The 23,875-nt window shown below is 48.2% G+C and overlaps 1 long non-coding RNA gene across 5 annotated transcripts in view; it reads left to right on the top strand.

Moving 5' to 3' along the window:
• LOC137216978 (uncharacterized) overlaps positions 1–23,000 on the top strand; it is a 155,155-nt gene extending 132,155 nt beyond the window's left edge. For 2 of the 5 annotated variants that reach the window (XR_010939963.1, XR_010939957.1), the window contains exons 13-16: positions 5,535–5,612; positions 7,247–7,406; positions 22,424–22,611; positions 22,827–23,000. This is a non-coding gene — a long non-coding RNA (uncharacterized lncRNA). Of the gene's footprint in view, positions 1–5,534; positions 5,613–6,538; positions 7,050–7,246; positions 7,407–22,423; positions 22,612–22,826 lie in introns of those variants that run through there. The other 3 variants (XR_010939932.1, XR_010939934.1, XR_010939933.1) reach the window with 3 other exon arrangements.
• Positions 23,001–23,875: the final 875 nt, after the last annotated feature.

Raw genomic sequence — 23,875 nt, 5'->3', positions numbered from 1 at the left:
TATCCACTATGCAATGATCACAGCTCAAAATGAACAAAACTTCACTAAAATCAACAAATATCCAGCCAGTGTTCCAGTTTCCAATTATCTTACAATTGGGGTAAAAGGATTCTTGTTTGTTTGAATAAAGCCCTAAATAAGAAGAGATACTGTAATTGATTGATATAGCCTTTTAGTCTCCTTTAACCTACAGGTTCCCCCTGATCTTTCTTCATCTTGCAATTTATTTTGTGAAGAACATGTATTCTTTTCCCTGTAGCATTTCCCACAGTCTGAATTTTGCTGATTGCATCCCCATCGTTACATTGAATAGGTATGCTAAGTACCCTCGGACTCCGTGTTTTCTCTAAATTAGTAGTTGATTTTAGAGGCTTAATCGGATTCATGTTGAAGCTTTTTGCTTTGGTTTTGGTGAGACTATGTCAGACATATTATCTGGTTGTCTCTTTTGATGTCAGCCACTGATGATCACGTCTAGATTCATTCATTCATGAAGGATTGCAAAATTGTTATATTCTTAGTTTATATTTCCTTCTTTATTTGTTAGCTGGAATATGTCTGTTTATCTACTACTTGGTTATCTGAGGGCACAGCTTCTATAAGAAGGTAAGATAAATGCCTGATTCAAAATACTGAGCTAGTTCGCCAGCATCTGCAAGTAAAGTCAGTGAGTGATTTTTTTTAAAAGTATAATGATGAATTTATGGATTTAAACATATTTGATGTATTTTAATCCATTGTTCTTATTCATATTGAGGCTTGCATTGGCCATTGGGAGCCTCTTTAAACTGGCTCCTTAAGTCCTTTTTACATGACTTTAGTAGTCTTTGCTTCCTTGCTAGGTATGGTAAGATAATCCAGGATCATCATGGACATTTCCTGCCCCAGATCTGAAGAACCATATTTTTAGATATCAACGCAGTATAGTAAAAAGAACACAGTCATTGGAGTCAGATAGACTGGGATTGAATCCTGCCTGTATCTCATACTGCTTGTATGGCCATGTATAACCTGCTTAATATCTACCCACTTCAACTTTCTTCATTATTAAAAGGAGCTAATAACACCTATTTTCTATGGTTCTTAAGAAAATTAAAATTATAGACATGTAACTATAAATATGTGTGTGTGTGTGTGTGTGTGTGTGTGTGTGTGTGTGTGTGTATATAGAGAGAGAGAGAGAGAGAACCTAGCATAGAGCTTGGCACATAGTAGGTACACAGAAATTCAAGTTCCCTCTCCATTTCTTGTACTCTTCTTACTCAGGTGACAGCATCACGTCTTCTATGATTACTTAAGCTTCTGTGTTTAAAGTGTGGAATGTTCTCTTTCACATATGGCAGATACTCAATACATACTTACAAATTGATTTTAAGGATAGATGCCATCAAACAGATGATGGCAACACGTGTTAAGCTCTGTGAAAGTAGGCATTGTCTCAATGCAGTTATTTTTTTAAAAAGCATTTCCTTTATTTTTAGAGTACCCATTCACAGATATTAATAAAAATTCCTTCTAACTATCTCTGCCCAACTCCCCAGAATGAGGTGTGATGGTGATGCCAGCCTTCCGTTGTGTTAAAGGAAGGAGCATGGATAATTCAAAAGGGTAATCCAAGACAGTGTCACTCCAAAGACACTCATTTCAGTTTGAAAGACATCATTTAATAGATGTAGAGCAGATCCCCCTTCTTAAGTGAGCTATACTTACACTACAATTCAGATGGCTTTTCCTCAAGGTCACAGCAGCTAAAGAGGATAATAAATCCAGAATGTACTGAGCAAGCCACAGAAGTCAACGTGGCATGACACGGTTACCCTAGATATTCTGCCACTCCTGTGTTGCTCTGGCAGTGTCCTCAACTTAGGATCAGAATTAGGAAATTGTCAGGCAGCCTCAAAGTCCCAGCTGTAGCAGCCACTGGAACAGCAGGTGCTGCAAAGAGCACAACCTTTTGACAATTAACTAAAAGATACCGGATGAAGGTGGAAAGAGTGGTGAGGAGAAGAGTCACCTCAATTAAGCAGTACCCTGCAGTGGCCTTGCATAGCATCTATTCTAGGTTGAATTGGGGTTTTGAGAGGACTTGCTGGATGATTCTTTTGCCCGGCAGCTGCTTCCCCCAAAGTACCCAGTGAACATGTTGTCATATGGTCCTGTGCACTCAGAAGATGCTGACTTTCAACTAGGGCAAGCTGTGTGACCACCCATCCATGGGGCCCGTTCTCCAAGCTGTCGTCCTGTGTGGCGTGGAGGAAGCTGTGCTGACTGAGGGCTCAGCTCTGGAGCTATTTCCCGTCTTGGGATGGATACCCAGGATCCCCTTCCCATAAGCCCCAGGGGTCGACTCTTAATCAGCATAAGGGCTGGCTCTGTGCCAGAGGCTTTAGGGGCTCTTTCTGTGCATTCTGACACTGAATCCTCATATCCGGTGTGGCAGGGTGGGTATGAGATGCACATTTGATAGACGAGGAATTGAAGGTTCAGAGAGACTCAGTGGCATGTCACAGATGCTTGACCTCCCCGGCTTTGTCCTGGCTACTCCCAGACTCCACTTCCTAGCCGACTTTTCTTTCATCTTAGGGACTTCACCGCCAATCAGCCCCTGATGGGAAGTAGGCAGGGGAGAGCAAGTATACCAAATAAGGAAAGGTGATTCTGGCTGTATCTGAGATCTCCTAGCCCTGAAGTTACAATTCTAGACCATAGTCTGATAAGAACAGATGTATTTAGAGCCGGGTCAATGAAGCCAACTATTGGAAGTGCTCCTGTCCTGGGAAATCTGGTGTTCTTGGTTAACACAGCTTTGAGTCCTCACTGACTCCTTTCCTGCTCTCTTGTCATTTACTCCACTGGCCTTCCAGGAATGGTGAGGTGACCCCCGCGACTCACAGGTACAGTGTGGTTGGGCTGCTAGCTGAGCCCTGGACAGACTGCATCTGCAGTCCACATTGCTCTAACCAGATGGGCCACCGTATTTTTCAGGATTGATGCTGGAACAAAAAGCTGTGTCACCATGTAAGGCTGTGGTCAAATAGAGAAGGAAGCCAAATTTGGGTATGAAATATTTAATCTGAGCCAATCAGACCCATGGAAGCATCATGTCAATGCCAAGTAACTGTCAGGAGTCGAAATTATTTGAACATGTGCTCAGTATATTTAGTATTTTTCTTGTTTGTTTTACTTTGTGATAAAGGATTGCAGATAAATGAGAAAAAAAATGAGGAGAGATACTATTGAGGTTTTTACCTCATCTCAAAAGATTATTTTTGTCACAGGGCATCTGTATAATAGGTGATAAGCATTATTAAATAGAACAATTTTGTTTGACAGGAGAGTTCAGTTAGGAAACATTTTCTTTGGGAATAACATTAAACATTGTATTTTTTTGTTTGTCTTTTTATTGTTGAGTTGTAAGAGTTCTTTATGAGAAGATGTGGTATATATGTACAATGGAATATTACTCAGCCATTAGAAGAAGGAAATAATGCCTCTTGCAGCAACATGGATGGACCTAGAGATTATCATACTAAGTGAAGTAAGTCAGACAGAGAAAGACAAATACCATAGGATATCACTTAAATGTGGAATCTAAAATACAACACAAGTGAGCCTATCTACAAAACAGAAACAGACTCACAGATATAGAGAGCAGACTTGTGGTTGCCAATGGGGAGGGAGGGTGGGGGAGGGATGTAGTGGGAGTTTGGGATTAGCAGATGCAAACTATTATATATAGAAGTGATAACCAACAAGGTCCTACTGTATAGCACAGGAAACTCTATTCAATATCCTGTGATAAACCATAATGGAAAAGAATATGAATGGAATATATATGTATATATATATATATATTTGTATAACTGAGTCACTTTGCTGTACAGCAGAAATTAGATACAACACTGTAAATCGACTATACTTCAATAACATTTTTTTAAAGAATTCTTTATATATATCTAGATACAAGTCCCTTATCAGGTGTATGGTTTGCAAATATTTTCTCCCATTCTGTGGGTCATCTTCTCACTTTCTTGGTTATTTCAATATATGGTTATTAAACGACACATTTCTAAATAACCCATTTCAAGATAAATGAGAAGATGTTTTGAACTAAATGGAAATGAAGACATGACATTACAAAATTTGTGGAGTGCAGCCAAAATAGTGCTTATAGAGAAATGTTTAGTGTTCAGTACTTAATTTAGAAAAGAGCAAAGGTCTAAAGTGAGCTATCTGAGCTCCACTGTAAGTAATCGTTTAAGCAACTGTCTACGAAGCATCATCAGAGGGGTCTCCAAAGCAGTCAGGCCAAGCCTGTGCTTGCAGCAACAGTGTATGTCCACATCGTCAACAACATTCCTGATACTGTTAGACTTTACTCTTTTGCCAAATAGATGGGCATGAAAGGTGTCTTCTTGCTTTAGTTTGTATTTCCCTGATAAGTAGGGAGTTGACTAGCTTTTCATATCTTGAATGGTCTTTCAGGTCTCATCCTCTATGCAGTGCCTGATCATGGTTTTTGTTTGTTTGTTTGTTTTGTTTTTCTCCATTTTAGTTGGGTTGTTTGTCTTTTACTTTTTGACCTGAGAATGTTTTACGATGTTATAAATGCGAATATTTGCCACTTATATCTGTTGCAAATATCTTCTCGCAGTCTGTAGGTATCTTTGAACTTCATGTTGCCTTTGTTCTATAAATGTTTTAATTAAAAGAAGTCAAATTTGTTAATATTTTATGGTATGGCTTGTGTTTTTCTCTTAAGGAGTCCTACCTTATCATAAATATAGTCTCCTTTATTTTCTTTTAGTGTTTTAATGTTTTATTTTTACATATTGCTTTATAATTCACCTGGAACTTATTTTTGTATAGGGATTTCCTTGTTTTTCACATGGCTCTCCAATCATCTAAGCACTATTTATTAAATAGTCTATCCATTCCCTGCCTCTCTGCTGTTCTATCATTGTCATATACGAAGGTTCCCTACATCTGAGCTTTCTGTTCTGTTTCAGTGGTCTGATTTACTTTGCCCCTATGCTCATACCACATAGTTTTATTACTGTAGGCTCATAAGAAATGTTGCTGTCTGGTAGCATGATCCCCTGCTCATTCTTTTCTTCTTCTTCGTGAGTGTTTTTTTCATATCCTTGCCCCTTTGCTCTTCCATGTAAATTTTATTGTCAGCTTGTCAAATTTGATGAAAAAATCCATTAGAATTTTTATTGAAATTGAAATGAATTTACGGATCAATTTTGGAAGAATTGCCGTCTCTGTAATACCAAGTCTTCTCTCTTGTGAAAAGAATGTGTTTTAGAGGGACCTCTTGAACTACCTGAAAGTGGTCCCACCTCCAGGGATCTCACTCAACAAAAGCCAGAGTTAATGATACTTATGCTGAAGTAGCTTGAACTGTGTGTAGAATTCAGTCTAAGTGCTATGTTCCATAATTGTCAATTGTACATATAAGGTCAACCCAGTAGTGTTTGTCTCCTGCGTTCTTTTATGTTTTTGTTGCCATATCTGTTTATTTGCTCCAGGTCTTAGGCACTCAAGGACTTAGCACAAAAACCAAGGCTGGAGAAGAACAATGAGAGGCTAAAGAGTTCCACTTCTTGGTATGTAACCACATTCTCTGTCTTCAGTGAGAAAATCGTAGGATGTAATGCAGTTGGTCTAGATTGAAAGGGAAAATTTTGAAGTCTTTTGATATAAAAAATGACAACTATCCTCTGAGTTTCTAGTTTGTTTTGCTTTTTCCATTTTCATATGCTCTGGGGCTATTGTTCAGCTACGTACAGCATTATCACCAAAACCATGACTACATAATGCCTATAAAAAGTTATTCCTAAGTACTTAGATACAGGACCAAATTGTCCAGTGTTTACCCTCATGTGTTGGTGAAGACTTTTAGCCACGGTTTCAGAGTCTATTTGTCTGCTATGGAACAGAATCTTTCCAGCCCTGCGCTGTTTCCTCCCATATCTGGACACTTAGGCCTATTCTATCAATGTTTATTTTTATTAATTAATAGACTTTTTGGGGAGTTTTAGGTTTACAGAGAAATGGAGCAGAAAGTACAGAGGGTTCCCATATACTCCCTCAGTTTCCCCTATTATTAACATCTTGCATTGGTGTGGTGCATTTGTTGCAATTGATGAACCAATATTGATATGGTGTCATTAACTCAAATCCATAGTTTACATTCGGGTCACCGTTTGTGTTGTACAATTTTATGGTTTTCAGTAAGTGCATAACGTCATGCATCCACCATTACATTACCACATGGAGTAGTTTCGCTGCCCTAAATATCCCCTGCGTTCCACCCCTGTCACTCCCCACTTACCCTCAAACTCCTGGCAACCTCGGATCTTTCTCTTTTTTTTTTGTCTTCATAGTTTTACCTTTTCCAGAATGTCATATATATTGAACCATACAACATGTAGCCTTTTCAGACTGGCTTCTTTCACTTAGCAATATGCATTTAAGGTTCCTCCATGTCTTTCCATGGCTTGATAGCTCATTTCTTTTTATTCCTGAATAGTATTCCGTTGTCTGGATGGACCAGTTAGGCCTATTCTTAATCCGTTGCTCTTTGATGTACCGTTAACTGTGACAGACAACCCCGGACTCTAAATTACAAAGCCCTCTATGCCCAACCGTCGCCAAGGACCTATTTGAACAACCAGTCCATTTAAACTCATTTCCTGGCCAATGCAAACAAGTAATCATTGGGATCGGAAAAGAAATTAGCCAAATTAATTGTCATTGACTTGACCAGACAATTCTATCACGATGGTCAGACTGGTGGGACTTGTGGGTCTAGCCTGAGAAGTAGGCCGGATGGTCCAGTGCAAGGAGCCTGGGCCCAGGAGTCAAGCTCTCTGCGTTTTACTCGCAGCCCTACCACCAACCTGTGCTAACCACTCCCCGCTGTGGACCCCAGTCTTTGAAGGTCTTGGCAGCTTTACTGAGGACAAATTCCAGAAGAGCTGCAAGTCCTCTCTTACTGATCGGCCATCTCACCTGTGGCATGGGATGTCATTTGTATGTCAGAGTATATATACCCAGGCAGCAGGCCCAAGGACTCACAGACAAGCCCTTTGTTCTTCCCAGGGGATGGGGCTGTCCTGCATGCCCCTGAGGGCTTTGCAGAACTTTCACAGAAAGGAGCTCGGAGATAAACAAAGGGTGACACTGAACACAGCATTTTCTTTGACCCTGGAAAGACCTTTTCTTCCTGTATTGTTAGACCAAAACAGATGCAAAGGCATCATCGATGATTAATGCTGCTGGATGGAGCTGGTTCACTGTAGATCTGGACTCTCCTCTTCTGCATGTCTGTGGAAATCACAGAGGGCTACTGCCCTTTGGAAGTTGCAGCACCCCTTTGCTCTCAGGAACTGACTTCCGTGAGTACCTCTGAAGTTTCGAGTTTAAATATTAGCTGGTTTTCACAATGAAGTCTCCCCACTTTTCATTCCCTGCATCTTTTGGGGGGCGGAAGGTCGTTCTACAGGGTTACAACAGAAACTTAGCATTCGTTCCTTCTTCTGCAAATTAATTTGGTCCACAAACCTCTCCTGAGAGACTCTTGATTCTATGCTGGGCCCTCGGATTGAGCTTGGCAGTGGACTCTGTGGAGACAGTGGAAGTTCCTCTGACCTTGGGGAGCACAAGGGCTGGACAGTTTCAGGTCATGGCCAGGAAGCCTACCATAGCCCCAGCTGCCCAGTTAGAAACGCCTCACTCCCTCAGCCATCACTCACCATTTGGCTTCTGGGGTTCAGACTACTTACATCGCACGTGGGTGCTGGCAAAGCCCACTCTCTTGTCTCCCTTGCTCCAGGCTATCCCCACTGTGAAGGACATTCCTCCCACTGTGAAGTCATGCCTCCCGCTCCGAAGGCCTGGCTCTCCCCTGGCTTCAGAACGAAGTCCCAGCCGAGGCCTGGTGTTCAGGGCCCTCCTCACCCTAACATTCTACTTCCTACTTAACTTCCAAGATCTCGACCACCCCTTTCCCCAAATCGTCATGTTTCAGACATCCCAGACTTACGGGTACACGGGACGCTCAGGTACCAGAACCTGATTGTCAAGGCCCTCACCCCATGCTGTATGGAGAAGAGAACCGGCACAGAGTATTTCCCAGAGCAACCTGGAGTCTCCAGGAGCACGGGCTACCAGGCTCCTTGCTGCAGATGCTCACACCCTCTTCCATGAAGGAGACCCCCTCTGACTGCCAAAGATCGAGGGAGGGAGGCGCAGCAGGCAGGCCCCCCAGACCTGTCCTGAGAGGAATGGGGAGCCTGCCTCCCAGTCTGATATGCTCCCCCAGGCAACGTTGCCTTCAGCGACTCTTTATTTATTTATTATTTATTTTTGGCTGCACTGGGTCTCTGTTGCTGTGCGTGGGCTTTCTTTAGCTGCGGCGAGCGGGGGCTACTCTTCGTTGTGGTGCGCGGGCTTCTCATTGCGGTGGCTTCTCTTGCTGTGGAGCACGGGCTCTAGGTGCACGGGCTCAGTAGTTGTGGCTCGCGGGTTCTAGAGTGCAGGCTCAGTAGTTGTGTCGTACGGGCTTAGTTCCTCCGTGGCATGTGGGATCCTCCCAGACCAGGGCTTGAACCCGTGTCCCCTGCATCGGCAGGCGGGTTCTTAAGCACTGCACCACCAGGGAAGCCCCTTCAGTGACTCTTAACTGACCATCCACTGGGCACCAGGCACTGGGCTGGTGCTGGGCTCCTGGCTTCAAGGAGCTCATGATCCAGCAGGGAGGATAGAGCTCTATAAGTGGGTACATTCATTTGCTAGGATTGCCGTAATAAGGTACCACAGACTGGGTGGCTTGAACAACAGAAACTTATTGTCTCCTACTTCTGGAGGCTGGAAGTCCAAAATCAAGGTGCTTGCAGAGTTGGTTCCTTCTGAGGCCTGTCAGGAAAAGATCTGTTCTAGCCCTCTCTCCTTGTCTCATAGATGGCCTTCTCCCCATGTCTTCACGTGACCTTTCCTCTACACGTCTGTGTCTTAATCTCTTCTTTTTATAAGGACACCAGTCATATTGGATTAGGGCTCCCCCTAATGACTTCATTTTGACCTAATTGCCCTTTTAAACACCCTATCTCCAAATCCAGTCACATTCTGAGGTATTGGACTTCAACGTAGGGAAAGTGGGGGCCTCAGTTCAGCCCATGACAATGGGTAATGGGAGTTTAGGATAGTAAGGGCCATAAGGGGATGGAGTTCTGGGGCATGCTCTCTTGACCACATGCACACTGCCAGCCAGGACTACTGCTGCCAAGGCCTGCCTTGAACTGAGCAGACTGCTAGTAAGAGGCAGTCATGGATTTAACCTCACAGCCACGTGGTTCCATGTAGCTCTTTCGTCAGCTCAGCCACGGAGTCTTCCAGTTGAGAAGCCCAGGCCCCTTGCTTCCTCTGGTCTGGCCCAGATCCCCTTTGGGAGAAAAAGAGTTCCTTATAAACCTCTTCCTGTCCAGCCCCTGGAGAGCCAAAGGAACATAGGCTTAGGGCACAGAGAGACCTGAATTCAAATCCCAGCTGGGCTACTTACGGCCCTGTGAGTATGGACAGACAAATTGTATCCCTCCAAGAGCCTCCTTTCCTTCTCCTATAAAATGGGGTGATAACTCTTGCCGGGCATGATTAGGGAACTAAAATGAGAATATCCAGGGGAAAGCTGTGGGGCCAGCCAAGCCGGGAAGGTCTTGCTCTCCGTGTCCTGACAGAGCCTGGTGTTGGGGCTCGCCTGCAATCACAGTCACTCGATGAGGGTGGACCGAATGTGACCGAGTACATGGGCGGGGTGGGGGCAGTGTCCCTCCACTGCAAGTGCTTCTGTCCTCTGTGCCCACAAACCCAGAGGGAGGGTCCGGGTGTTCTTTTTACACCCAGGGCTGAGGGGAGGGGGGAGAGTTCCCTCCATTATGGAAGGGACAGAAAAGAAAAACAAAAGGTTGGATGCGGATGGTGAGTAGAGAGGCCCAGGAAATGTCATTGATCTGCTTCTTACCAGTGTACACGTGGACTGGCCCAAGCAGGGTCAGGCAAAGGTGCCGAGAGCTATGCCGCCCATCCCCCCAGCTCGTGGTCTAGCACAGAGTAGCCAGACTTCCTGTTGCCTTTCTAGGTGAGAAAGGTCTTTTGGGACTTGTGTTAAGCATGGAGTGTGACCATATATTGGTTCATTTAATGGTCACAGTCACCATATCAGGTAAGTAAAGTAGTAGAACTGGGATTTGAACCCAGGTCTCTGATTCTAGGGCCGGCCTCCTAGCCCCTAGGCTACACTGTTTATAATGAAAAGACTGGGGGATAAGAGAGGCTGAAGACCTGGTTTTGAGTCCTAGCTCTGCCACATGCTGGCTGTGTGACCGTGGGCAGCCCTCTGAGCCCCGGTTTCCTCATCAGTTAGATGGGGGGTGGCAGGAGTGATAGCCCTGTGCGCGCGCGCGCGCGCGCGCGCACACACACACACACACACCGGGATGATAGGCCCAGTTTGTCAGTCACTCACTCAAAAACCACATTCTAAGTGCAACTTGTCTGCCCCGTCCTCTAGAAGGCTGCTGCTTTCTATGCCCATCAGACCCACAGAAAAGCCTGGCTGAGCTAGGCCCCAGGAGTCACGTGCAGAGTTGGTGAACTTTGAATGGAGCATATCTGAGAAGGAAGGTCCAGTCCAGTGGGAAAGGGCTTGTCGGGAGGTGGCGCTTCTCCTGTTTCTATTGCAAACAGGTCCTAGATCTACTCAGAGCTCCTCTTTGCTGGGGACATTGTCATCTGTGCCACCACTTTCTTTCTCCTAAGCTCTGGGAGGGGGCTCCCCTCGGGACAAGCAGCAAGAGAGAAAGAAGGTAGCTTGTCCACCCCTGAGCTCTGTGGCCCACATGGTGGGGGATGGCCTGGAGCACAAGAAGCACCGTGGCCCCGGGTCTGGAAGCCTGAGCGCTGGCCCCAGCTTTGCTCTCGGTTTTGCACAAGTCCCTCCCCTCTCTGGCCTCAGATTGAGGGCGTTGACTCATCCCATCCCTGAGCTCCCTTCTCACGCAAAACCTCCCTGCCTCCAGGTCTGTGTTCCAGCTCTGTGATCAGGGAGCTGACAGGCCTTCTGGTCAGGGTAGGAGGTGGCCTCCTGCCAGCCCAGTTGAGGGTTTCATGCGGGTCCTGCCCGCGCCTGCCTCACGCGTACTGCTGGTCAGCCTTTCCACAATTCCTAAGCAGACACCCGTTCACTGTCCTTCGAGACAAATTCCACGTAGGAAAAGTAACACGCTTTTAAGCAGCCAAGCAGCAACTAGGCACAAACCTATTTCTTCACAAAGCGTGTCCACCTCTTGGCCCATCTGCCTCTGAGTAGCCTGAAGCACAGCAAAGATGGTACGTGTCCCGGCCGTGGATTTGGGACTAAGCCTGCCTTGAACATCGCGCCTACATTTCCCCTCCAGTGATACCTCGATCCCGAACGACCCCAACTCCTTCCCACATATACTTGGCCCAGTGAAAGCAAATATTTCAACAGTTAACTCTCTGACCCCAGTCCTTCTCTCTTCATGCTAAATGCCGGTTTAGGAAGGAAAAAATATTTATCGCATTCTTGCATGGCCCTTTTACACCAGATTGAATGGGTGACAGGCAGGAAAACTGGAAAGGAAATGCCTGGAATATTTAGTGGATGTGGTCATCATGTTTGATTTGATCTCCTCCAATGCAAATACGAATGTCCCACTTCATTTGCATGTGAGTCTTTTCTGCCACAGAGGGAGGGGTGGAAGGGCCAGCTCAAGTCCCCAGGTGATCTCGGATGGAGTGAGGCCTTGGCTGGGACTTAGAGCGGTTGTGCTGGGCCCCAGGTGGCTGGGGGTGTGATCTCTAGGGGCTGCGGAGGGGACAAGGTCACATGCAAATACTTTATCTCAACTGAGCGCAGCTTGGGAAAGACCACGATTTGCTTTTGCAGAAAACCGCTTCGCTGGTACCGCTCCCGGAGAAGGCCATGGGAGGGGAAAGAGTGCTGGGCTTGGAATAGAATTACTCGATTCAAGTTTCAGCTCCACCACTTGCTTGACTTGGATGAGTTTCTCATCTCCTTGGAGCCCCAGTTTTCTCCTTGGTATAAACGGGCTTAAAAATCTCCGCTCCATCAACCTCATAGGGCTGTTGTGAAGAGTCCAGGGGAAAATGCATATTCAAGCTGCTGTCAACTGTCTTACTATTATTGTTTATGTTATTAGGTGAGGAAGCCAAAGAAAGTCAAAAGAGCAAATAGGCGGCAGTTCCGTCCTGAGGTGATTTGAACTCAAAACAACTCATCCAAAAGAAGTCTTTTGGAACTTGTCAAATCGTTCTTAAGAACTTCTGAGCCCCGGGCTTTAGGCCAGAGAGCAGCTTGAACACACTCTGAGGCCTGTGGGAGCCTGCTGCCCTGCCCAGATGCTCTCACTTTCCGCATCTGTACCATGTGGCCTAGACACCCTCTGCAGCCCCTTCTAGTGTGAGGCAGCCTGCTGTCTGGTGCACATTGATCATGCGTTCCAGAGGTTTCTCACACGGCACTGGGCCTTTGCCGGTAGGAATTTCGGCGTTGCTGTAGGCCCAGCCTTTTGAACAGCAGGCCCATCTGCAGCTCAGGTCTACTCTAGCCTAGCCTTTGCTAGAGAACAGGCCAGTGTAGTGGTCAAATAGCATGAGTTCTGGAGGGAGAGCCACGGGCTCCTATGCAACAGTCCGCTAGGCCTCGGCGGAGACAATTCTAGGGTGAGTCTCCCCAGCCCAGCCAGCCCGGAGATCAAATAAACAGAAGGCCACAGACTCAGGACAGTTTCTCAAAGAACCTCCCAATCGGAAGGATCAACGTATTTAGATGAAAATTTACATATTTCCAATGGGCCTGATTTAAATACACAGGAAACTCATTGTTGACCATTGCAAACCATTTATGAAGGGCTTATGTTTTTTCTTCCATTTGGCTGCTACCAGACCATGAAAGAAACAGGTCTACAGAAACTTCACCTTGACTCCTGTTAGCCTTGCTGCAGGGTTTGACTTCTAGAAGGCTTCCTCATATCCTCTTCATCCTCATGAAACCCAGGATCCAAGATGCTGCCCGAGTGATAGAGCAGTTAGAATAGTTGCTACCACGAAAAGCTGAGAGTCTTTCCCTTCTCAGATTTCACTCTTTCAACCTACTGCCCTGCCTTCCATCACCTCCCAGGAGCAGGCCCTCCTCCACCTGACATTCAAAGCCTTCCCTAGTTCATCTGTTCAGTGGAGAACAGGGGAGAAGATGCTGGGCTTTAGATCTAAGCAGATCTGACTTCGAATGCCAGCTCTATCTTATACGTGACCTTACTATACTTTTCCTTCTGAGCCTCTGTTTTTTCATATGTCTAATAATGCATCATGGAGCTGTTGTGAGGATCGAAGAGAATCTAAAACAGAGTGGATATATGTGTATGTATAACTGATACACTTTGCTGTACAGCAGAAAGTAACTCAACATTGTAGATCAACTGTTCTCTAATAAAAATTTAAATAATAATAATAAATACAGAGCATCTGGCCCAGCACGTGACCCATCGCAGCTGCTCCGCCGTCAGTAGCTGTGAACACTGTGACTCTGTCGTGCGCAATTTGGCCCCAACCTGCCCTCCAACTTTTCATCTCATCCCTTCCACACTCCCTGTGCTCCAGCCAGATTTAGTCTTTGCTGTTACCCTAAGACTCTCTGAGCCTCTGCTTTGACTTCATGACTTAGCTTATGCCCATCCCTTTACCTGGCACATCTTCCCCCTTAGATTCACCTGTCTAAAATCAAACATTAATTTCAATAGACTCACCAACCATAGAAAACAAACTTACGGTTACCAAAGGGGAAAGGGGGGAGGGGTAAATTACGAGTTAGGGATTAACAGATACACACTCCTATATATTAAATAGATAAATGACAAGGTCCTACTGTATAGCACAGGACTATATTCAGTATCTTGTAATAACCTATAAGGGAAAGGAATCTGAAAAAAAATCTATAGCTGTATCTATCAATATGTCTGAATCTATCTATAGAGAGATTACATAGATTCAGACACAGGTATAGATACCTGAGTCACTTTGCTCTACACATGAAACTATCACAATATTGTAAATAAACTATACCTCAATTTAAAACAAACAAACCTATATTTCAAGTCCCAGCTCTGGACCCTCAGCTTGATAGGATCGTTTTACCTCTGCGTCCCTGTAGCCCTTCAGCCCTCTCATGGTGCCGATCATGGATCCCGCCCAAAACACCACTATCTCAAGCCTCGTACTCGGTGCTGCAGTGTATCGTGGCTCAGACTCTGTAGCTACCTTCAAGGAGCTCAGTCTGTTGAGGAAGCAGAGAAACGGGGCCCCTGCTAGCAGCGTATCTAGGCTTGGATCCTAAGTAGCTGCCTCATGCTCGCCTACCTACAGACAGACCCACAGGTTGCTCATCAAGGACCCCATCTTCCCGTGTTGCTTTGAAGCTTCTGATTCAGACAGGTCGAGCCGGGCCAAGGACGGGGGGATAATCGAGGTGGCGATGAGAGCTAAGACTTCTGAGTGAGAGAGACCTGGGTCATAACCCTGCTTCTTCCCCCCTTACTAGTGACTTGTGACCCTGGGCCAATCACTTCACCCTTCCGTGGAGTGTTTCCGGGGCGTGAATGGGAAGGGCCAGGCCCGGGGTGGGACACATGGTGGGTACTCCATAAAGGCTCATTAGCGAGCTAGTGGTACTTGTCCCACCACCATAGAAAGTACTGCGGCACAGATGGGCTCTTCGTGGGTCCCAGTCAAGGGAACTTGTGTCTAGAAGTGCCAAAGTACGCTTTCGCAGTGAAGCCTGCCCACGAGGCTACCCTGAGACGCGGGCCCTGAGGAAAGCAGTTCAGAGAGGCCCCAGAGGCTAGACGTAGAGGCTGTTCCTAAGGATGTGTTGACATGAGGTCAGTTTGTGATGATCTCACTTAGTGCTCTGGCGAAAGCTGGCCACTGGGATGTCATTGGTGTGTAAGGAAAACTGTGTCTCTTCCAGGAAGAGCTGCCTGTGACCAATGTGATTGGGTGGTGGTGGGGGCCAATGAGGAAGGTTTGGTGACAGGTGCCCTGTTGCATCTGACACAGGGATGAACTCGGCACAGCTCCCACTTAACACTTAGTGCTTTGTCCTCTGTGTGTCCCTGGGCAGAATCCTGGGTGGGACTCAGTGGCGGGCTAGGCCGTGTCCTTAGCAGGGTAGCCTGCTGGAGACAAGGAGACAGCTGGGACTGAGAAGGCCCGGCAGTCAGAGTGGTGAGGCAATGTGGGTATGGCTTCCGCAGGTACTGGCCTCTGAGGTGGGGCTCATCTTGCGGGTCAGCGTGGCAGTGGGAGCCTGGCGACCCTCGAAGTCTGGGCTTGGAGGTATATTGCCAGACGCGGAAACTTTTGCAGCAAAAGTCGGCCGGCAGCTGGTGGGGAGAGGGGCTGTCTGTCACCTCTGTGGAGGGACCAGACAGAAGCCAGGCAGGGAGACAGGACCCGATCCCAGCACACTGGGGCTCAGTGCAGGGCTCCAGGTCCAGCGAGGGCTGACGTACTCAGCAGGGAACCTGAGGCAGAAGCTCGTCTGTGTGGACTGGGCCAGTGTGGTTGGGATGGGGACAGGCCGGGGCTGTGCGGAGAGGCCCAGGGCCTGGCTGTGCGGGCCACGTGCTGGCAGAGACTGATAGATCGGCTGACCCAATTCCCTCTTAGCTCTTTGTTTATTTTCACTTGGACACCCTTTTAAATGTTACTTGGCTACATTTTTCCTCATTCGTTCAACCAATATTTGCTTACTGGGCAGCCGCTCCCATGAGGCCCTCTCCTGTATTCTGAGCAGACTAGCGACACTGAGACCGTGGCTGTCTCCTCAGAGGCCTCCCTCTGTCCACCGGGGTTGGCAAGGACGATGAGAGTCTGCACAGGGCAACACGGGAGTCCAGCAGTCTTCTCAAATGCAAAGTGTAGGAAATTCTAGACTCCTCACAAGGACTGGTTTGATTTGATTCTCACAGCTGAGACCAGAGCCTCGGGGGAAATAGAGCAGAAATGGCCAACTTCATTTGGGGCCCAGGAGTTTTCTCCAAGTTAGCAGCAAAGCCTCATGGGAAAATGAAACTCCCAGGGAGGCTTAGGCACCTTCTCCCTCTGGGATGAGGTGGAGTTTTCCTGCAGAGAAGGATATGTGAAGGCCCTAGATCCTCCTGGGACCAAAGATTTCCCTTCTGATGATCCAGGGACTCGGATTTTATTTTGAAATGGGATGAAGAATGGCAAGCATGGCTTGCCGGAGAGTGAGAACTTCAGGCCCTGGAAATTCAGGAGAGGACAGTAATGCCCTGCGGCTGGGGCCCCGTGGAGGAAAGGCACCACCATCCCCTCCCAGAGAGGATGATTCCAGCGCAGGAAATTCACCAAAGGCAATAATAGGAGTCACTAGTGGGAACGGCTGTTTTGCTTTTAAAAATGTTTCGACAGGTGTCGGGAGGAAAATGACACTGTGCCAGAGCTCAGGGCTCAGAAAAGAGGAGGCAGCTCTCAGTGCGCTTTCTGGCCTCCTTCCATCCTAAAATGGCCTATTTTCTACATAGAATAAGAAAATGCCCTTGTCCCCCACTTGCTCCCTCCCTCTCTCATTTTGTTCCAGTTTCATACAGCCATTGTGACGAGCAGCCGTGGTACAGCCTCGGGAATCACATGTCCACCTCTACAGCCACCTGCTCTTAGCGTCTTCCGCTAGCGACCCACCCAGGCCCATTTACTTGGCTGGAAGGACTGTGAGTGCCACCTCATTCCTGGGCCAGTGCTGTTATTTGTACACTTCCAATCGCTAATCCTAGGAAAGACCGGGATTCACAAAATCCCTCTGAGGCCAACGTTCTCTCTTCTGTTATCACTATGGTTTTTTTTCTTTTTTTGCAAAACGGATTTTTTTTTTCAAAATGTAACAGTAATTCTTTAATACTAAGTTGTTTTGTTTGTTTTTTTTGTTGTTGTTTACACATGAACAGAGGGGCACCTGGGACCGCAAAGACTAGGACGTCTTAAAGGCCAGTGGCACCAGACTGCGCCAGCGTCTCGACATGTGCACACACAGTTGTTGATTGCAAAGCAAAGTGCCAGGCTCAGCCCGCAGCACAGAGCAGACCGATCCCCATTTTCCCCCAATTCAGACTGGGAATAAGGACAAAGTAGACAATTAGAAAATTATTTTAAACATGTAAGAAATTCCTCTAAAGTAATGTGACTCATTTGTGTTCATCCTGGGGTGATGGAAAGATTGACAAATTTGGAGGCAGAAAGTCTATGTTCAACTCTCCCCTTTGCCATGGACTAGCTGTGTGACCTTGGGAAAGCTGGTCACCCTCTCCAGTCCTTTATTACGTCATTAGTAAAGGGATGGTAAAGCATCTAGCCACAGGCTTGTTCAGGATAAAATGAGGTAAGGGATGTGGCAGTACTAGAAAGTGGCCACAGGCTCACCATCATCAAAACCCCCATGAGGAGCTGTAAGTGGGTACTCCGTGCTCATAGCATCTGTGGGACTTGTCTTGAGAGTCTGCCTTTAGAGCTGACCAGCCAGTCCCAGAACACCTCTGTATCACTGGAGCCAGTCCTAGAACACCTCTGTATCACACCTCTGTATCACTGGAGGATAATTACTGATTATCAGTAACCCAAAAGACTTTCTGAGAGAATATGGAGAAAGGTGGATGGTTAAACCAGGAAAGGCTGGATTGGGCTACAAAGGGTGGCATACTTCACAGTCTCCAAGGGCCACCTCTACAGCCCCACAGGGTCTGAACAACAGCAGCTACGAGAAAGCGTGTAGAGCCTCTCGAGGGACAACTTTGAAGGGAGACATTTCCTCGATGGCCTAAATTCTGGCTCCTCTGCTTTAAAAAGATAGTCTCATTATCATGATTTCCAGTATAAAAGAGCGTCCATGTAAATGTCGAGTCAGTTGCATCCTGGGAGCCTCCCTTTTTCAATTGACTGAGGCTACTGGAGAACCCATAGTCTGTAGGACTGCTTCCAGTTCTATGTTCCGGTTATGATTCTGCTTCTGGGAACATGGGTGTGATGATAGGAGCTTGCCTCGGTAGTGCTCACAGCAGGATACTGGAAATAAGAGGAAACACTTATAGAGCCTTACTCTTCCTACGAGGTAGGCACTGTCAATTATCCCTATTTTACAGATGAGGAAACTAAGGAACAGAGAGGTAAAGTGATTTGCCTAGGGTCACACAGCAGCTGGGAAGTGGTAGAGCCAGGATGCAAACTCAGGGAGACTGACGCTAGAGTCCATGGAAGGGGACTCTATTGGAAGGGGTCTTGTGAGCTGAGTCTTCCAGAATGCTCTTATCCAACAGAACTGATGAGAGCATCAGTTGCCCAGGGCAGGATCTCTCTTTGTCTGAGTGCTGCCACTTGGCTCTCAAAAATACAAGAGCTCTGAGGGGGGTATAGTGCATTGAGTGCTGTCCCCCCACAAAAAGATACGTCTGCCCAGAACCTGTGACTGTGATCTCATTTGCAAAAAGTGTCTTTGCAGATGTAATTAGTTTAAGGATCTCAACATGAGACCATCCTGGATTTAGGATGGGGCCTACGTCCAATGACAAGGGTCTTTATGAGACAGCAGAGGAGAGACACACAGAGAAGAAGGCAATGTGAAAACGGAGGCAGAAACTGGAGCAATGCGACTACAGACAAGGAAAGCCAAGGACTGCTGACAGCTGCCCAAAGCTAGGAGAGTGCCATGGGGCAGATTCTACCCCAGAGTGTGGTCCCGCTGACACCTCGATTTGGGACTTTTGCCTCCGTAACATGAGAGAATACATTTCTGTCGCTTTAAGGCACCTGGTTTGCAGCAATTTGTACGGCAGCCCTGGGAAATGAATACAGGGAGTGAGCCCCCAGGAGGAGTCTCGAGGCACCATTGCTCCTCAAATTGAGGTCAGTATGGGGGTGGGTAGCAATACTACCGACCCTTTGGAAGCGTCCACAAGAGTGGTAGAAGGTGAACTCGGCTCTTTCCGGGTCCACAGCCCTCTCCACTCAGAGGCTTCCAGCCCAGTGCACAGAGCTGCTCAAGAGGGGCCTTGGTTCCCGGTGGTATCCAGGAAACCCCAAGAGTGGCCAGTCATAATGGCCCTCAAGAGGGCTCCTGCATTCCGCTTAATTTACCTTTCAGCTCGCTTGAGCTGTATTTCATCCCTTCTGGCGTATTTTGTTTTGTACCTTGTAAAGGGGATGGGAAGGGAGAGAGGACGGAAGAGAAGTGTTTGTTTGCTGGACATTTTGACATTACTGGCATTGGTATTGCTCTTGCCTGGAGACAGTTTGGGAACACGGGTCTTCCATTAATATTCTCAGGATCTGAGGACAACAGAAAGTAGAATGGCCACCTAGTAAGTTCAGCCATCCTTCCCAGGCTCCATGGTTCCCACTCAAAGACTGAGCAGGTGGGAGCTGCTGGGTGGTTGGAAATAACAAAAAGATGGCGGAAGGGCCAGGGATTGAAGCCCAGACGTCTGGGTCTCAGCTCGGGCTCCTCTCCCTGGACGCGCGTATAGGTTCTTATGAGGTCCAAAGCTCTTAGGTCACACTTGAGAAAACCGGCCCAGAGGGAAGCAGGGACTCGCCCCAGGCTGCACGCCGTGCTGTCTGCCAAGCTGAGGCTGAGAAGCAGGCGCTTTCCGGCCTGTGTTGCCAGGCAGGCTTAGATCCACTTCCTGGTCATCATAGAATCCAGGAGTGCGGCAAGCCTCCTAAATGATTTTTCTAGCTGTAAGTTCTCTGTCCCTCTCCAGATCCTCCGGCCTAGTGCCCTGCTGTTCCCGGGGCACTGTGACCACATTCCACTTAATTATTTAGGTCCCTGCCTTGTCTCCTCTGCTAGACCACAAGGTTCAAGGTCGGGTCCTGAGCCTGGTGTGTGTCTGTTTTCTTCCGGCTCCTTCGGGGGCCCAGCTAGGGCCTGGCATAGAATAGGAGTTCAGCGCATGTTTCTTGAATGAATGAAAGAATGAGTGAATGAATAAATGAATGAAAAAGGATACGGTAACAGTAGAAAGTCTTCTGTGCTAAACTACATACTAAGAGTGAATTAGAATGGGTTCACTTTTATATTAAATTACAGTAGCATTTCAGATTTTAGCAGAGAAGAAGTTGTAGGCAAATTCCTGCATCCTCATTCCCCAGCGAAATCTCCCCGAAGATTTAAGGAGAAACAGTAACCGAGTGTCACTCTCCTTTTCTCTCCTTCTCCTTCGCTGCTTAACGGAGCTGTGATACCACGCATGCTATGAAATGCATTTTCTATCATTTCAAACCTCGTACACGAATCCATAAAATTAACTGCTAACCTTCTCCCCTTCTTTCTTCCTTGCTCTGGCATCGTGTGGTTAATGCACCCTTGACCACATTTGAAAAGCAAAGTGCGCTCAGTGGCATGAACCCACCCGGGGCTACCTAGCTGGCTTCATGGATGTGTGTTAGACAGCTCTACTGCGGGCAGGGTGCGCAGGGCCCGGGGCGGACCTGGGCTCCGGGCCTGGCAGCTGTGGGTGTGGCAGGCTGGACGTGGGAGGCCCTCAGTGAGGCCTCAGAGCAGGAAGAGGCGGTGACCGTGGGGGAGTGGCTTGCCTCATGAAAAGGCCTCTCTCAGGGAGGCCAGGCAGGAGCGAGGACCCCGTCCCGGAAGCTTCACTGGGGCCGGGCCAGTGGGGGCCACGTACGGGGACTCATCCTTGGGTTTCTGCGTGACCATGGTCTTTGGTAAAGCAGGTTCAAGGCAAGCCTGCTGTTGGAGAAGTGGTAGTGGGGAGCCCTGGGCTCCCCCCATTGCATCGCTCTGAGATCTTGGGCAGGTTACTCCACGTCTCTGAGTTCAGTTGCCTCTTCTGTAAAGGCAGGCGGTAGCATCCCGTCCCACAGGAGGCTGAGCTCTGTGTACTTGCCACAGACCGTGGCCCACGCGAGGCGCCCTACATGTGAGTCCTGGGGTGCGGACAGTGGAAGACGGTGGAGGTGTCTTCGTAGTGTGTTGACAACAGCTTCGTGTGGATGACTGCCCTTCTCTCGGCCTGGAAACGGGCTCTGAGAGGTGAGGGGCCTTGCTCAGGGTCCAGTGAAGTGACAGAGGCCACGGAAGCCAGGTCCCCAACACTTCCTCACTTGCCCCTGCCCCGTCCAGGCCATTGAGAAGAGCAGAAGTGAAGCCAGGGCTGCAGCCCGCTGTGGAGGGCAGGTTTTCCTCAGAAGGGGCTCTCTGCAGGCTGTCAGTGAACTACGTGGACCGTCAGCCAGCAAGATGTCATGGCTGGGACTGGAAATTGTGTTTGCTCGAAGAAGGGGAAAAAGAAAGGGAAAATTATACCTCGCAGACCTTCGATGTCAGATTGACTTAAACCAGCCAAGCAGCTGGCTTATCACGTTTTTCGGCCGTGCTGGCCTTCCTAGGGAAGGGGGTTTGGAAGCATTTTCTAGGTGAGAAGAAACCAGGAGGGGGGTCTAGAGCGGGGAGGGGAGGCACGCAGCCCTCGGGCGAGGAGACGCGGGGTTTTGTGACTTCCAAATATCCAGCAGGTTATCGTGCATCTTCCAGAAGCGCGCCAGGCTTTGTCTGGTATTCAAGGCGGGGTTCTTCTAAGGAGATCAGTCAGGGCAGGTTGAAAGTGGGGGAGGGAAAGGCCAAGCAGGAGGGAAGCCATGCTGTCAGCCCGGTGAGAGAGACTTAGCCTGTGCGCCCAGAGGGCAAGGGCTGGCCCCTCCCAGGCCCCTCCTCTCTCAGGAGGCGTGATTTCGTGGGCTGTTCAAGGAACCGAGGCAAGTCAGGTCTGAGCAGCCTAGTCGCCTCCTTTTGACTCTGGTACGTTCTCCAGCCTCCCTGCCTCAGTTTCCTCATCTGCACAGGCGTCTAAATCAAGTGCCTGTGGTTCTCAGTAAAGCAACTAGACAGAGGCGTGGGAGCACAAGGAAGGCCCTGGCCTCAGGCTGACCCTCTCGGCTGTGAACTTAACTTGGGGAAAAGGAGGTGACCCTGGCTGGTGACCCAAATATGTTGAAATGAGGGGGAAGCCGGCCCAGGGCTGGCATCTGGCTTGTCCCACTGGCGCAGCAGCCTTGAAGTTCCCTGGTCCTCCATCCTCACCACAGGGAAGCTCCTCTGGCCTTGGCGTTCACCTGCCCTCCCAGAATGCGGTGGCCAATCCATTTGTCATGGTGCCACAGCCTTTAAGGCACATGGTTAACCTTTGCTTTTAATTCCCCTGAGCGCTGAGGAATGGGTTGGGAGTGAGACCCATGGACACACTTCAGGCTTCGTGCGTTCTGTGTGTCCTCTCTGATGCTGCAGGTGTCGGGGAGCTGAGAGGTCCCTGGACGGACGCTACTTTCTGTCTTTCTGTCAAATCCAGACAGAAGAGCACTGACTGCCCTGACTTTCAGAAAGCTGCAGAAGGCACCTGACACCGCCAGGATCACGGAGGGGCCCATCAGTTCCCAAGTCCTCTGCCCGGCGCGGTGCAGGACTCCCCTCTCCAGGTTGGGTTTCTATCGGAATACCTCTAAGGACATGTTCCCCCGGCTTCCAGTGGCAGCCTGCTCCAGGCTCAGGCAGTGCCAGTTGTGTGGAAGTTTCCCTTTGAGCTGCACTTCTCTCTGAAATGTCTACCCACCAGCCCCGGTTCTGTCCTCTGCGTGCACTTGCCCGTGACAGCTCTGGCCTAAGCTGTGGACTCTCATCTTCTTTTCTCCAGGTTGATCGATCGTCCATTCCTCTTCCGTCATGATTCCAGGACCCTTCACCAGCCTGTTCTCCCTTCTGTTCACTTCTTGTTTCTCTCCACACAGCTAATTCTGTAACCTGTTTGGAATAAATTGGGTTGTTCAAGGAGAGGTAAAGATCTGAGTGGATTTCCCCTTGTATTCGCATCCGGGTTCCCCTGGAGCACTTGCTAAATAAACTTTCATTTCCCCGAGGTTCTCTTTCACCTGGTTTGGTGCTCTTTCTAAAATAGTTTCATCCATGGCTTTACTTTCCCTTTTTTCCTTCAGACTCTGTAGCACTTTCCTATTGCTACTGTAACTAAGTACCACACACTTTGTGGCTTAAAACCAAACACGTTTATTATCTAACCATTTCCGAGGCCAGAGTCCAAAATGGGTCTCACTTGGTTAAAATCACGGCGTGGGCAGGGCTGCTTTCCTCCAGAAGGTTCTAGGGGAGAGCTGGCCTCCTGGCCTTTTCCAGTTTCTAGAGGCCTCTCCCATCCCTTGGCTCACGGCCCCTTCCTCTGTCTTCAAGGCCAGCGACAGAGCATCTTCAAATTTCAATCTCTCCCAGCCCTCACTCCCTGACTCTGCTTCCATTATGACATCTTACTCTGACCCATTTTCCTTACTCCCTCTTTCACTTACTAAGAACCTTGTGATTCCATTGAACACACCCAGATAATCCAGAAACAGCTCCCCATCCAAAGATCTTTTTTTTTTTGGCTGCGTTGGGTCTTCGTTGCTGCGCGCAGCTTTCTCTAGTTGTGGCGAGCGGGGGCTGCTCTTCGTTGCGGTGCGTGGGCTTCTCACTGCGGTGGCTTCTCTTGTTGCGGAGCACGGGCTCTAGGCGCATGGGCTTCAGTAGTTGTGGCACGTGGGCTCAGTAGTTGTGGCGCACGGGTTTAGTTGCTCCGCAGCATGTGGGATCTTCCTGGACCAGGGCTCGAACCCGTGTCCCCTGCATTGGCAGGCGGATTCTCAACCACTGCGCCACCAGGGAAGCCCCAAAGATCTTTAATTTAATCACATCTGC

The sequence above is a fragment of the Pseudorca crassidens genome, chromosome X, assembly GCF_039906515.1.
Source record: "Pseudorca crassidens isolate mPseCra1 chromosome X, mPseCra1.hap1, whole genome shotgun sequence".
Taxonomy (NCBI): domain Eukaryota; kingdom Metazoa; phylum Chordata; class Mammalia; order Artiodactyla; family Delphinidae; genus Pseudorca; species Pseudorca crassidens.
Note: the sequence above shows the minus strand (reverse complement) of the source record. Positions and strands in the feature narration are given on the sequence as shown.